Genomic DNA, 12930 nt, shown 5'->3' with positions numbered 1-12930 from the left:
ACAGAGGCATCTCTAAGTGGCCCAGCGCACTGCATGGTGGGTTTAGCTTTTGCTAGTACAGACAAAAAAACTAGCTATACACTGCTTGATGGAGGCACAGACCCACTGCTTCCCTAAGTTGGCAGTGAGCACGGCTCCCAGAGCTGGCAGTAAAAATACCTCCACCATGTTGAAAAGCCTAACAGGATGGAATCCATAGCCAAAGCCACCACACAGCTTAGCAGTTTAAAATCTCTCCTGGTCAGAAAAGGATTATAGACACACAATGAGACAGATTCAAATGGAATCAACCTCTAAATGGTTTACAGTGTGTATAAAAACGTGCACAAGCTTGGAAGAGTATAGGCAGTTATATAAAGAAAAATGTTTTAAAAAGTAAAGTATTTAAAGAGACAGTTCTTGCGGCCCGCAAGAATATATTATAGAGATTCAGCTGTGTATTAAAAGCTATACTTTGACCCACCAAGGGTCCGTCAAATGGGAAGCCATTTATCATAGAATGTTTGGTGTTATACAGCCTTAATATTCAGCTGCACCTTGCTATGAATTTCTTGCGGGTCCATATACTATAGACCATTTGGCAAACAGACCTGCTGAACCTCATGGTAACTAACTCCCCCACTGAGCCTAGAAGACAGGCAGGCTGTAGATGCATAGCTTTGCTTCTTGTGCAAATGGAGCTCAGACCTTCCCCTTCCTTCAGGCCTAGGGGCATGGCAGAGAGATTGACTGAGGACAACAGGGCTTTCTGCATAACCAGGTGCAGAAAGGACTGGAGCAGAGTTCCAGAGGCAGACCCAGAACCGTGTGGCCAGAGAAAAGAGAGGAAGACAGAGATTCTGGAGAAGGTAAGGCAGATCTCTGGTAGAGTGTTCTGAGAGCCAGGAGTAAGGAGCTAGAAAGGAGAGATGGAGGACGAAGGAACAGAGGATGAAGATGAGGTCAAAAGCATAGGTGCTTACTAAAACTATGAGGAAAAGTGGGCACAGAGAGGAGCTAAATTTGAGGATGGAGCTGAAGCTGTACAGATAGAATTTTGTCATGGAGGAATAAAGTAAAGGACAATAAGCATGGTGGATGTAGACTCCTTTCCCTCAGATACCCCACGCTGTATGCAGTGTCTTCCCCAGGACTCCGGGAGGAATTTTCTCAGGGATAGAACTTGGGAAAATTCTGTTACCTTTAGACAGTAAAAATAATATTTTTTTAAAAAAGGCCACATAAACAGAGAGTCTGGATTATGTATATTGTGTTTTCTTTAAATTGTTTTACTGTTAATGAGCTAACTACAAAAAGACATTTGATTGTAAAGACTACTAAGTTAAATCAACATGTATATTTTAAAGGTATCTTGACTTCAAAATTTGAGTCTAAGGATATGTTGTTTTAGAAAAGAGATTCTGCTTTTGTTTCCACAGAAAAGCTGTGGATTCCTTCCAGGTTATTATGGTTCCATCAAGGAAGACCCCTTGAGAGGTCTCCAGATGATCCAACATCCAGAACAGCTTCAAGGCAACTGGCTCAGACAATACAGCCTCACAGACTACTCCAGTCAGGACTTGTCCATAATCCTAAAATTTTCTTTGTGTCCCCATAAGACTACCAGCACCCCCTTGTAGTTTTCCTGCCTGGTCCACGGTCAGGACAAATCTCTCTTACCCGCCAGGTCCATAGACTCTCAGACCCAACCACGTAAGCACACAGAGACTTATATTACTTGTAAACTGTATGGACGTGGCAGGCTTCTTGTTATCTAGTTCTTCTATCTTAAATTAACCCATTTCTATCAATCTATACTTTGCCACTTGGTTCGTGGCTTACCTGTACCTTCATCTTGTCATGGCAGTGGTTGGCAGCGTCTCTTCCCAGCCTTCCTGTTCCCAGCCTTCGCCTCTTCCTTGTCCCGCCTACCCTATCCTTCCTGCCTGGCTACTGGCCAACCAGCACTTTATTTATTTTAACCAATCAGAGCAACACATTTGACATACAGAACATCCCACAGCACCCCCTATTAACAGGAAGTAGCCTAGAAAACTATGCCCACATTCCCTAAAACTGGATTATGAATATTTGTCTTTGTTTTAGGGTTGGTTACAAATTTTTCTTGGTCATAGTTAATCTCTTTCTAAATGAATAAAGGGGGATATGATATAGAAATATAGGATACAGATATGATAGGACAAGAGGATAGATTATTGAATCTACTTTAATCCAAAAAATAACTATTAATTATACATATTTTACATTAGCATAAATTTGGGTAATTGATACAAATTTAAAGTTAATTTTGTTATACTGTATGTATATTTCAACTCTTGTTTAAGGCATTATGTTTATGTAACTCATTTAAAATTGTAGTGTGTAACTAAGAAATACAGATTAATATTTAGTCATCTATGACAATCAACTTATAATCATGTTAATTTTCTAGGTATACGTAGACATTTCAATTGGGTAGGTAATCTTCAAACACTTAAGAGGCCTATAGAATATGGCATTTAAAATATTTTTGAAACTTAGACTTTTCTGGAAAGTGAGACACGTCTGCTCCTGGCAACACCAATTACTTCAGAGAAGATGATGGGCATCAAAGAAACTCCCTATGGAGTTTGCTTTCTTTATGGCAAAAGCTAGCTATTTAGGCCAGAAACTGCTCTTGCCTGGACTGCTTGACAATAAGCTATATAAATTGGACATGCAGGACCCATAGAAAAGTGACCACTGAACTTTGCCAAATGAAGGTGAGATGATCCTTCAGATTCCTGCTTCACAGAAGAAACTGCCAGAGGAAAGCAACTGATTTATTTTGCCAATAGGTGAGACAATCCTTCAAATTTCTTGCTTCACTAAAAAGTCTGCCAGAGACTCTAGGCCGGTAGGCTGAAGATGGATGCCCCAATGTTGCAGAAGAACTTTTTTTTTTTTTTCGAAACAAGGTTTCTCTGTGTAGTTTTGCGCCTTTCCTGGAACTCACTTGGTAGCCCAGACTGGCCTCGAACTCACAAAGATCCACCTGCTTCTGCCTCCCGAGTGCTGGGATTAAAGGCGTGCGCCACCACCGGCCAGAGAACATTTTCTTTAATATTATCAAATATTGTAACTGTATTGTTATATATAATTTTACTATGTTAAAGTTAAAACCTTCCTTTTTGATTAGACAGAAAAGGGGAAGTACTATGAGATGTCTTTCTGTACACTTGAATATACATTGTTCCAATTGGTTAATAAATAAGCTGCTTTGGCCTATGGCAAGGCAGCTTAGAGGCAGATGGGAAATCCAAGCAGAGATACAGGAAAGAGACAGGCAGGAAGAGGAGATGGTATCCCACCACCCAAGAAGCAACAAGATACCAGCAGACCAGTAATGCCACAGCCACATGGCAACATACAGATTAATAGAAATGGGTTAATTTATGATGAAAGAGCTATCTAGCAAGAAGCCTGAGCCATAGGCCATATAGTTTGTAATTAATATAAGCCTCTATTCTAGGTGTTTACTTGGGACCAAGCAGGACACAGGAAAACTTCCGACTACAGCCCCCCATTAAATGCTTTCTTGTATAAGCTGCATTGGTCACAGCAATAGAAGAGTCACTAAGACACTTAGTGTTTTCTTTTCCTTTTTTTTTTTTTTTAGCATTCTCTATAGTCTGTTGACAGCATCTGAAACCCAAAACTCCTGTTATGAAAATTCAATGGTAAATTTCATCCACTGAATGGAGTCCACAAAGGCTCATATCCCTGCAGAAAAGGCTCTGAACACTTCTGCAGAAGTGAAAATAAGGCTCAGTTCTAGGCCACGGAGACACAGTCACCTAACTGGGATGACAAGCCGGCTTTCCTCTATTTCTATTTTTGGAGTAACCGTAAAGCAGAGGGTCAGAGATGTTTCAAATCTCACTGATAGACGTCTGCGTCTTTGCTTTGATTTTCAGAAATGATTCCTGGCAGGCAGATAATGTTGTGACCCAATTACTGGATTATTTTGGAAGTAGTAGGCACTTAGCTTGGGGGATGAGCTAGTGGGTGCAAAGGGAAGAGTCACAAGCAAGCACTGCCACCTGCCTCCCACTTTTGAATCTCATGGTGGAGGAAGCCATGCCAATCAGGAAGCAATGCACCAGCTCCCCCTGACCTGTTTCCCGCGTTCTCACCATTCCCAAAATAGACAGAGCTAAGGAAAAATCAGAAATATTGCTCTCAGCCCTCTAGGGGAAGGCTTGGCAAGGGCATAAATTCGGGTCCCTGGGAAAAAGAGATGAAAGGCAAAGCTACTGAGCCCCAGAATCAAGGGGTGGGAACAGTCAGAGAGCATGAAAACAGGATCGAAAGGAACACACAGCCAATTCTTACACCCAAGGGGCGGGCTAGGGATTCCCCAAAGTTGAGCTCTTTGAGTCAAAAGGCAAACCTTAGGAAACCAAAAGCAGTCATAATGGTTAAGGTCTTGCTGCCTGCCAAGTGGTGGTCTAAACCCTTAACCCCTGTGAACTCCTGAAATCCTCAGAGCCATGTTACATACCCACCTTTAGCTCTCCTATTTACAGCTGAGGACAGCAAGGCATTGCCTAATTATGGTGTTCAACTAGAATTCTATCATTGGTGGACCTGTGCCTACTACCTGACAGAGCAATACCAAGAGCCTAAGAGTATAACTTTTCAACACCAAGCCCCGATACTCTCTGCAGGGCAAGGCTGCCCGATGCCCTGTATGCTGGCTGATAGCATCCCTGACCACCACTATCTGCAAAGGCCAATAGTTCTCTCTCAAGAGTCAAGATAAAATGTCTCCAGGTCGTGCCAAATGTGTCCGCCCTCCCACCCCAACCCCCAACCACACACACACACACACACACACACACACACACACACACACACACCCCACAAGCTGGTTCTGCAGAGATGTGAATGGCCAGCCACATTTCTACCTTCACAGAAGGATCCCGCATTGGCAGAGGAGACCGGTTCTAAGAGTTCCAGGGAGCCAAGGGTGGGGAAGGAGCCAGGAAAAGGCTTCTGCAATGGGGACTGTCACAGAAGCCATCTGCCATAGCTCCTCTTCCATGAGGCATCCCCCACTTCTGTAAAGGAGGGACCGCTTCTTCTCTCCTGCAAAACCCCATGCAGGCCTCCACTGCAGCACCCTGCCACCAATGCTCTGGCACATTCCTCTGTCTCCCTGGACTTGGCCCAGTGCCTGGCACCAACTATGTATTCAATAAACATTTGCTGCACAAAGGAATGAGCATGTGAAGCTGAGGTCTCTGGGTGTCACCAAACAAAAGTCTCTCTTTGCTAGTAACTATAAAGACACATATGAAGCTTATTTCTTGGGGAGAATCCAAGGTTCTGTTCTAACAGCAGGAAGACTCTTAGGCTCAGCAAAGCCCCAGTACCTGAGTATTCTCATCAGGCCTCGGGCACAGCCACAAATTACATTACATTAGCCCACCAAGAATGAAAACAACCCGGAAGCTAACATGCGCTACACATCACTTTCTACCTACAGACAGTACTGCCCAGCTATACACAGTACTTCCACCTACAGACAGTACTGCCCAACTATACACAGTACTACTACCTACAGACAGTACTACCCACTACACACAGTACTTCTACCTACAGACAGTACTGCCCAGCTATACACAGTACTACTACCTACAGACAGTACTACCCACTACACACAGTACTTCTACCTACAGACAGTACTGCCCAACTATACATAGTACTACTACCTACAGACAGTACTGCCCAGCTATACACAGTACTACTACCTACAGACAGTACTACCCACTACACACAGTACTTCTACCTAGACAGTACTGTCCAGCAATGCAAGATATTCAATATAGAAAGTAACCTGGCCCTTGCCTAGAACAGAAGTCTACTAAACAAACTAAACAAAGACCCCAAATTAAGAACACAGTCAGCAGCAAAGAACAAGCAGGATGCCCAGGGAAACACACCATCTCCCAAATGTCAAGCCAAGGCCACAGGAGCCAGAACCTCATGCCAGCCTTGGGCCTGCTGGGGAGGACCTGAAATTCTCAACCAACAAGTCAGCCTCCCAGTACCCAAATAACAACTAGATTCCCCCTGTACTGTATTTTATTTATTTTTGGTTTTTTGAGATACGGTTTCTCTGTGTAGCCCTGGCTGTCCTGGAATTCGCTCTGTAGACCAGGCTGGCCTGGAACTCAACAGAGCTCCTCCCCGTGCCTCCTGAGTGCTGGGTACAACACGACTGCCCGGCTTTCCCCTGTATTTTATTCGGAAGGAATCTATCCTGGAATCTTCCCAGAGAGTCAACAGAGAAACTCAGTTTCCAACATGTCTAGAAATCACATCTGGACCCTGCTAGTCGATTTGTGTTCAGATGGAAAATGCACTTGAGGGCTAAAACTGAGAGGAGATAACTGTACCACCTAGGGCAGACAGAGTCTGGTTAACTGTGGGCTTTGAAAACAGCCGGAAGTTCAAATTAGTGAGATTGGCTAGTCAGCCAGCCCCGAGGATCTTCCTGTCTCTTCCTCTCCAGAGCTGGGATTACAGGCACAATGCCTAGCTTTTACATGGCTGCCAGGAATTGAACTTGGGTCCTAACATTTGCATGGCAAGTATTCCTCTACTGCCTGGGCCATCTTTCCAGGTCCACTAAGAACAGATTTTCTAAAGTGTTACCTGACACACACATTTACTTTGCAAAACTATCATTTCAAACCTAGAAACTTTTTTCTTCCCCTGACCCCATCCCAATAGCAACATCAGCACCAAAGAAAAGGTGAAAACCAGCAATTCCAGGGGACAACCATGCGTAGGTTTCCTCTAGTCATCTCAGGCTCCTCCTGAAGGGCAGGCAGGAGAGCGTGGGGGCCCACACTAAGATTATTAAGCAATCTTGATTTCAGTTGTCCTGATTCCAACAGCAATTCCTAGAATCACCATCTCCAAATTGCAAAAGCACTTTGCTCTGCCAGAAAGAGGTCTGCATGCGAAGAAACCAACGCCAAGTTACATCTCCGGGCCTGCCTGCCCAATTCACATTGCAGCCATTCTCCTTGTCTGCCCTCGCAGGCCCGCGGCTTTCACCTTGGCATTCAACTTGTCATTTTTGGGCTATAAGTCAAAAACACTCATTGGTTCCCAGGGCACTTTCAAAATGAGTTCCTTCCCAGCTCCTGGGACTTGGGGTGACTCTCCATTCCTGGAACGCCCGGGGCTCCAGCAGCCCACCCACACAAGCTCTACATGTTGGTCGGGCTTCGCTACTACAACTCAATCCCAAGGGTAGAACTCAGCATCTCAGGACCAGATTCCCAGACTTAGCAATTTCATGGACCATTAAGCTGCCAAATGAAAATATTCCCATGCCTTCACAAAAGATTCTTACCCCCAAACTGGAAGAGTATAATCTCAAAGAAAGGGGCACCTCTTCTCATCTGATGGCCAATGAAATACCAGCTCTATCACCATCATCAGCGCAGGAGGTACAAAGACAATGTCACTGAGATTCTCAGCCCTCAGGCTTGCACTGTGCTTTGCATACACACAAAACACTCACTTTTACAATGCATACGAATTAAGTAAGATCTGATTTGTAGGGTAGTGGATTGGAAATGCTACATCCTGTCCCACCAGCCACGCCAAGCCTTCCTTCCCCGGCAAAGGAACTCGCCCTTCCTCTCCAGAAGGCCACAAAGTCCCTCCGGTTTGCATCTTCTCAAATGCACGCTCCTCCTTCTAGCTCAGTTCAAAACTCTGCATTTTTTTTTTTAGACAACTAAAAATAACAAAGCCACACTTCCTCCCACTCCAAGCATTCCTGAAGCATACTTACCAACAGAGCTAAACTTCTGAAACTTCAGGTACTGCCCAACAGGCAAAATCCTGCAGCATCCACTAGGGGAAAGGGATACGATATGGTGGCTAACTTCCTAACCTTCTCAACTCATTAACATAAAGAAAACCTTTAATGCATATTTCCACCTCATTATTCTTCTCTATGTTCTCTCTCCTTTGTCTCTGTGAACTCATGCATTTTATACATTTTCTATACCAGGAAATTATACGTTGGGATTTTTTTTCCCTTAATACTTTCTTGTCCTCTTCTGTCTGTGTCTTTTGGTATTAATTAGTGAGTTAGTGTGCTGACCTCCTATGCCTTTAACTGGATGCAGGCTCCCTAGTCCTCACCATGGTGATGAGTTACCTCCTTCCTACCTTCTTTTCTTATCGCTCTCTTCCTATGTGTGCAGTTCCAGGCTTGCTCTTACAGGGGGTTCAGGATCCCGAGCCCCAGGGAAGGTCAGAGGCATTGGTGTCCCTGTCCTCACTGTTTTTTAAGTGGTACAATAACTGGCTATCCTCTCCTGCCTCACTTAAAGACAAATGGTGCTGAGTTATGTGAGCATTCTGAAAGCAATGCACACATAACCCAGAACAGGACTGGTCCCCTATGCTCTCTATCCCATCAACATCTAACTGGTCCTTCTGCTACGGCAGCAGCCGACCATAAACCCCTGCACAAGCCAGTAAAGGTGCTCACATTAAATGACAGTGGCGATCAACTCCTAAGGCCAAGAGCTGCAACTCGCATTAAGGGCAGAAGGTGAAGGATAAAACATAGGAAAGACCACTAAAATCCTACAAGACAGATCCCAGCAGCCAAGACTCGGAATGCCTCCTCTGCTACTGGTAGGATCTTCTGAGATGACCTGGGGGCCTAAAAGCAAAAAGTCTCTCTTCAGAAGATGGTACAAAAATTTCAAAAGTCTAATACATGTTAGCCAAGCCTAATCCCAGCTCTGTCTCCTATCCAGAAGGACGTGAGGACACAGAGTTCATTTATGACAACTCTTTTGTGGCAAGGGAAAAACTCAACGAGAGGCAGGGACTGACCAAGAAGGAAGGTTCCTAGACAAAACAAGGACAGGACAGGCTCCGAGAAGCACAAAATCAGCCTCTATGCTCTACATGACTTCCTCCCTCCTTGAATGGCTATATTATAGACGTCTGGGCCAGGCCAAGAAGGACTCAGGAAGCCAAGCAGAGGGCATATTCTACTGCAAATCTCTTTCTACAAACGGGGAAACTGAGACTTCAAGATGTGAGCCAACTTCTCCAGGTCAGAGTGAGCTAGAGTAACACAGGAGTAGGACACACGAGCAAAGTCTATGGAGGCCCAGCTTGGTGGTCTTGCTGTCAAATCCCACCAGACCCTTAATTATAGGGCTGCTGTCACTTTGCCTCTGATAAGCCATTACAGCTGCAAAACATGCCATCAACACTTTTCATCACGCATAATGCGCACTAATAACACTCCAACATGGGTAATTCTGGCTCAGCATCTCTAGATTTAATTCTATTTGCTAGTACTACAGCCCTGCTGAAAACAAATGAACACAAAACAATTTTAAAATACGCATGGAAGCGCCTTCTAAGCATCCACCTCATTTTGAGGATGTGCTATTCTAATAAAACCTAATTAATCCTAAACAACAAATCAAAGATATGTCTTGCAAGAGAATGCTTAGGTAATAATAATGGAACACACTGAAATAGTCTCCTAGGAGAGAAAACTTCACAAGTCTCCACCTCTTAGAGGTGTTTTCTTGGGCAGGTGACATGTATGTCAAGACATCATTAGACCTGAGTTTAAGTCTCAGAACCTTCATTAAAGCCAGGCATGGCAACACAGTATTCCTACCGTAATGAAAGATGGAGACTGGATAATCCCCCAAGGCTCTCAGGCCAGTTAGCCTGGCAAACATAGAAACCAACGAGGAAGAAGAAACTTTTGTCTCAAAAAAGGTGAAAGTAGCAGGATCTACATCAAAGGGTCTGCTGACCACACACATCTCATACAGACACTGTATGTAGAGAGTGATGTCAGTCTTGTCGTGAAACAGCCGTTGACCAAACGCTAGCTTCCTTGCCCTGGGAGGAAAAGTACCTCCCACAAAATCAGGAATAACTTAATACATTTTCCTAAAACTCATCCTAGGTGCCTTGTTACTGTTGGTCTCATAAAACACTGTAGTATGTCTCTGGAATACGTAAGGTGTTACATCACTAAGGTACTGTCCATCTTAAAGGTGTAGGGGGAATAGAAAGCTATTCCATTCCTCTTAGATAAATTTAGATACCCGCTAGTCAGGGTAAGCAACAGAAAACAAATAATCATGGGAAGGGGTTTCAAGTGTTGATTCTTGTTAGGACAATGGTTTTTGCTGTTTCTCCTTTGGCAGGAAAAGTCCTCAGAAAATAGAAACATGACATACAAAATACCTGTTCTAAAATATTGTTTGTACACATGGGTTCTTGAAATATCTGCCTTTTCCTAAACAGTGTTGTAGTCTGGGTTCATATTACTGAAACTAAACGTAAAGAAATATTCCTCTGTAACACTGTAGATCCTCAAAGCTTTTCAACCACTGCTCTATGACGTTTCAGAAAGCAGGATTCAGCCGGTACCTTAAAGGTGAAGAGTTGAAAGTATTCATTTGAGGAAGAAATAACAGTGTAAGAGGATATCAGCACTTTCGCCAGAAAAGGGTCGCAGCCTGAGTCCTTTCTCAAAGGGTCTGAGCAAGTGTGGCGGTCAGTTTCTGGGAACTTTCTGAAGGCATCTATCAATTAGCACATCAAGTTCAGAAGGGCGGTGGTAGACATCCTGCACCTGTGGCACCGCCCCCCCCCCACACTCCACAGAGGGGACCACTGCACTCCTGACACCCGTGTTCTCATCAAATTTCTGCCTGCCTGGGGGGAGAGGGGTCCCCATCCTCAGGACAAATACCATCTTTCCAAACAGATGTCATTTCTAAGATTCTGCTAAGAGTCTCCAAATCCTGAGAAACTGTTGAGCAGATTCTGCTTTCAAGGTACAAACAGAAAAGAAGACAAAGCCTGTTCCTAAGTTCAGAAAGAAATGTCCCTCGAGTGTCCTGTTTGTGCGAGGTCAGCCACACCAATTCAGGCCTACCATGCCATTTCAGAGAAAGAGCTGTAATATCATGACAAGAAAGAAAAAAAAAAAAAAAAAAAAAAAGATTTAAGAGACCAAATCCTAAAACAACTGAGCACCTGCCATAATTTATTCTTAATGAAGAAACAAATAACAAAAAGGGCAGCATCCCAAAGTTTCTTATTTCTAAGAATTAAAATGATATTGCTGTTATCATTTTATGATGCTCTTTTATGACTTTTCATTTGAGTCATCCATCAGGTGCAATGCAAAGCCAGTGACATGACTTTTTAGAAGTGTCCCCTTTAGGAGCCCACTGGGCTTCTGACACTGACCTAATTTTCTCCACGTGAGCCCTCCCCAATCACTCAGTCCATCCATCCCCAGGCGATCGGGACAGTCGTGGCTGTGCGGAATCTGGCTACAAAAAAACGGTCCCAATTCTCCATCTGATTTCTCCAATTTTTTTTTTCTTGAAAGCCCCACACTCCCTCGGCCTTTTGCGCCTGACCTCCTGTTTCCAGACCTCTCCGCCAGCGATGTGGAGGGACCACCTCTCATTGTTTCTGCGGGACTCCGCATCCCTCCCTCCGCCCAGCTAGTTTTCGTCGCACAAATGTCATTTCTGGCGTAGGAGCCACCATTCCTCCCAGCGGGCAGCACTGGGACGTTCGGGACCCCGATGACCGGCTTCCCTGATCCAGCCCTCGGCACACAGCCATTTTCTAGTTAAGACGCTCCCTGCTTTGCAGAAGGGACAGGAACTTTGCCCCCTTCTCCTCTCTGGGCAGCTGAGCTCTCTGCACCCCTGGAGTCGTTGGCCAGGTCTCTGAGTCTCCTGCAAGAGCGCGCCGCCGGGTGGGCAGGCCGGTTCCTGGGCAAGGGGGCGTGCGCTGCTCGTCGCCCGCGCCCACCCGCACTTTGCCCTCCGTAGTCCCCGCCTGGGCAGAGCCCAGCGACTCAGTGTCCTCGCCCTCACCCTGCCGAGCCCCAGCTGCGGGTGGGAGTGAAGGAGCACTGGGAGTGACGGGGCGAGCCCGCAGCTAGAACGCCGGCCCTGCGGCGCGGGCGCGGGGTGCGCGGGACTCCGCAGCGGGCGCCTGCTGCAGATGCAGCGGCAGCTGCTGCAGCTGGGGCTGCGGCTGGGCGGCCGGCGGTGACCGCCAGAAGCCCAGCGGCAGCCGCGGAGGCACGGGCAGCCAGGCTCGCCCGCTGCCGGGCTCCCGCGCCACACTCTGGGCCAACCCCCTACCCCAATCCCCGGGCTGAAGGCATGGAGGGAAGCGGGGCTCACCGGTGCTGTGCGACGCTCGATGGGCTCCGGCTCCGGCTCCTGGGTCCGCTGAGTGCCGGGATGAGCTGCGGGCTGCAGCACGCGAGCTTCCTACTTAGAGCAGCACTGGCTCCGGCGACTGAGCATGCCCAGTGCGGCTCCGCGAGGCCCGCGCAGGGAGCAGCGGCGGCGAGATTCCACTTCTCCAGGCTTTGGCGGCGGCTGCGCGAGGAAAGGCTCGGAGGGGCCTGGCGGAGCCGGCGAACCCAGCAAGGCGGGGCCGGGGGCGGAGGCCGCAGCGGAAGGGGGCGGGCCGCGCTCCCAGGGCGACCCCTGCAGGTGAAGGAGGCCCCCGGCTGCCGCACCGCAAGGTGGCAGGGGGCGCCAGGGTGACACCCAGAAGCTGGGGGCGCGGGGCAGCCGGGGTATCCCCTCCAGGTGGTCTGGCGTCTGTCTGCACCAAAAGGCAGTTGGAGGAACTCGTCTCCCACACGTCTGCGTTCCTTTGGAAGGGAAAAATATTCCCAGATGAGAGCTGCCCACAAGCCGGCCGGGCGAGCTGAACATTAAAAGGTGAAACTTCTCCTGCCTTCTTGCAGCCTCATCCCCCACGCCCAGACATATGCCACACACGAACATTCCTGCACTGGAAAATCACAGCCAGATAACGCCAGGCGAGAAACACACTTGC

At 46.7% G+C, this 12930-nt stretch overlaps 1 protein-coding gene across 8 annotated transcripts in view; it reads right to left on the bottom strand.

Annotated features, from left to right (window-relative positions):
* Apbb2 (amyloid beta precursor protein binding family B member 2) overlaps nt 1-12683 on the bottom strand; it is a 331671-nt gene extending 318988 nt beyond the window's left edge. For 3 of the 8 annotated variants that reach the window (XM_036201547.1, XM_036201552.1, XM_036201548.1), the window contains exon 1: nt 12261-12672. The gene's annotated coding sequence lies outside the window, so the exon portion shown is untranslated. Of the gene's footprint in view, nt 1-12260 lie in introns of all 8 variants that reach the window. The other 5 variants (XM_036201553.1, XM_036201554.1, XM_036201550.1 and 2 more) reach the window with 3 other exon arrangements.
* Between the last annotated feature and the right edge of the window lie 247 nt (nt 12684-12930).

The sequence above is a fragment of the Onychomys torridus genome, chromosome 10 (assembly GCF_903995425.1).
Source record: "Onychomys torridus chromosome 10, mOncTor1.1, whole genome shotgun sequence".
Classification (NCBI taxonomy): Eukaryota; Metazoa; Chordata; class Mammalia; order Rodentia; family Cricetidae; genus Onychomys; species Onychomys torridus.
The sequence above is the reverse complement of the archived record's forward strand: the minus strand, read 5'-3'. Positions and strand labels throughout refer to the sequence as shown.